General features: G+C 35.8%; 1 pseudogene; it reads left to right on the forward strand.

Moving 5' to 3' along the window:
• The first annotated feature begins 988 nt into the window (after window positions 1–988).
• Window positions 989–1,053, forward strand: LOC129505159 (U4 spliceosomal RNA; annotated as a pseudogene).
• Window positions 1,054–2,945: the final 1,892 nt, after the last annotated feature.

A 2,945-nucleotide genomic window follows, 5' to 3' on the forward strand; every position in this document is an offset into this window, starting at 1 on the left:
TTGGAAGGCATGAGAAGAATTTTTCCAAGATAGAATTGATTTATTATGATTACCCTTCAGACATGCTCATTAAACACTATTATGTGTTCACACTTGTCGTTGGATCCATCCCATAAATCTCCACTTGGTTCTTAAAGATTGTCCTCTTAATTTTTTTCCCTTGAATTATTTTTCTTTTTTTTTTTAAGACCTTATTTATTTACTCATGAGAGACACAGGGAGAGAGAGAGAGAGGCAGAGACAGGCAGAGGGAGAAGCAGGCTTCATACAGGGAGCCAGATGTGGGACTCCATCCCGGGTCTCCAGGATCACTCCCTGGACTGAAGGTGGCGCTAAACCGCTGAGCCACCCAGGCTGCCTGAATTATTTTTCTTATATTTATTGATACATTCAACTCAGTCAACCCGCTTATTGGACACCTACTACATGATAGACACTTTTCTAGATGCTGAACATATTGCAGTAAACAAAGCACACAATGATTTCTACCCTCTTACATTCTGGTGAGGACAGATACATAAAAAAGTAAAACATGGATGTCAGGTGTTAATGAGTATTATGGAAAAAATAACATTAAGAATAGAAATGCACTTGCAATTTAAATATAGTGGACCAGGAAAGGTCTAACTAAAAAGGTTTCACTTCAGTGAAGACTAAAGAAGGAGACACAGGGACTCATGCATATATTTGGTGGAAGAACCTTCCAGGCAGAGAGAAAAGTAGAAACAACTGAAATGGAAATGCACCTTGGATGTTTGAGAGGCCTCAAGATAGCTGAGCAGAATTATCAAGTGAGTGGGTCTTGAGACAAGAAATTAGATAAGAGATATCAGGAGTCAAATCACATAAGGCCTTCAAGAAGTCCTTTTAAGGATTTGACTTTTATTCTGAAAAATATAGAAAGTTATTCAAAGATTTAAATAGAACAACATGATCTGATTTATATTTTGATAGAATCACTCTGTGTTACAAATAGACTATGTTGATGAGCTTTGCGTAGTGGCAGTATCATAGCCAATGAGGTTTATCCGAAGCATGATTATTGCTAATAGACTATGTTGGATAATAGAGGTAGAGGATATGAGTTAGAAACCCAGTTAGAAAGCTACTGTCATTATCCCATTGTAAGACCAGAGGTGTCTCAGACCAGGATGGTACCAGAGGATGTGAAGAGAGGTAATTCTAGATATAATTTGGAGTTTGGAGCTATCAGAACTACTGATCAATTGTATGTAATACCTTTTACTCTCCTGCACTAGATTCCTTTCTATTTTAGAAATTATGGACATATTTTTCTAACAAGGTAGAGAGCAAAAAAGAATTTATTAATTATCTTTTCACCCCTATTCCACCTTAAAAATATATGAAATCTACATTTTAATTTTTTCCCTTCTCCTCTCTGGTGTAAAGTTAGGTTTCTTAGAATTAGAACCTATGACAAAAATTGTGAGGAAATTATTCCCTGAGGGAATGCTCTCAGGAGAACATGAGAGGAAAGCAGGATAGGGCAGACAAGAAGCTTTCTTAGCTGGATGCTAGCTTCAGCCTGGTCCCATAGGGGCTCTAGAGCAAGAAGTATATTGCAGAGTTGTTTTACCTTTTATACCAAATGAGAGTTGGAGTAGAAGCACAAGGTATAACCTTAACCAATATCCACTTGTTCTCACTAAAATAACTTTAGATCCAGATCACCCTTCCATTATTTAACAAATTTATAATAGAATCATTTCCATTTCTCTAAATTATATACTTTTTGTGCCTTGTCCAGATTCACTTCACCAGCTGCTCTGAGCGTTGACTCTAATATCTTATAGCCACAGCCTTCTCCAGAAGATTTCTGTCAGTTGATAACTGCTACCTTCCCAGGAAATGCCTATTACCCATTGCCCAGTGGAAGCCTTCAGCCAATGACTGACTGACACAAAATATAAAAGCCCGTCCCCTTTGCCTCAAGGTAGAAAAACTACGTGGAGCCATTTATACTATAGATCTCCTCATGTGATCAGACTGAGACCAGACTTTATCTAAATTCACATCTTTGGCTTCTTCCCCTGTCCTATCTTGCTTGCTTCATTTTCTTTTCTTTTCCTTTTTTTTTTTTTTTTTGCTTGCCTCATTTTCTTACAGGCTTTTCTTGACAGCATCTTCTCAATAAATCACGTGTAAAAGAATCCCTGTCTCAGGATCTGCTCCTGAGGACCTGTACCTAAGGAACGGTCCCTTTTTATCTAATTAGGTGGGAAAACATCATAACAATGTATAATGATAGCATCCATTTAAAAAATAAAAAGAACAGGCTCTTCTTTAAATGATCAGAAATTTTACATAGTTCTATTTCCTTTGAATTTTATCATAACACATTATATTTTATGACTAAGAGTCTTTTACTTGTCCATTACATTCTTCTGTGGGAAAAAAAAAAGAACATATTTACAAGAGATAAAGAAGCGCACTATATCATAATAAAGAGAACTATCCAACAAGAAGATGTAACAATTATAAATATTTATGCTCCCAATAGGGGAGCAACCAAATATATAAAACAATAACAAAAAAAATTAAAAAAAAATAAAACAATAACAAACGTAAAGGAACTCACTGATAATAATACAATAATAGTAGGAGACTTTAACATGCCACTTACATCAATGGACAGATCATCTAAGCATAATATCAACAAGGAAACAATGGTTTTGGATGACACATTGGACCAGATGGACTTAACAGATATATTTAGAGCATTTTAACCTAATGCAGCAGAATACACACTCTTTTCAAGTGCACATGGGATGTTCTCCAAAGTAGATCACATACTAGGTCACAGATCAAACCTTAACAAGTACAATAAGATTGAGATCATACCTTACATATTTTTGGACCACAGTGCTATGAAACTTGAAGTCAATCACAAGAAAAAATTTGGAAAGACCACATATACATGGAAG

Source organism: Nyctereutes procyonoides, unplaced genomic scaffold (genome assembly GCF_905146905.1).
Source record: "Nyctereutes procyonoides isolate TBG_1078 unplaced genomic scaffold, NYPRO_anot_genome, whole genome shotgun sequence".
Taxonomy (NCBI): domain Eukaryota; kingdom Metazoa; phylum Chordata; class Mammalia; order Carnivora; family Canidae; genus Nyctereutes; species Nyctereutes procyonoides.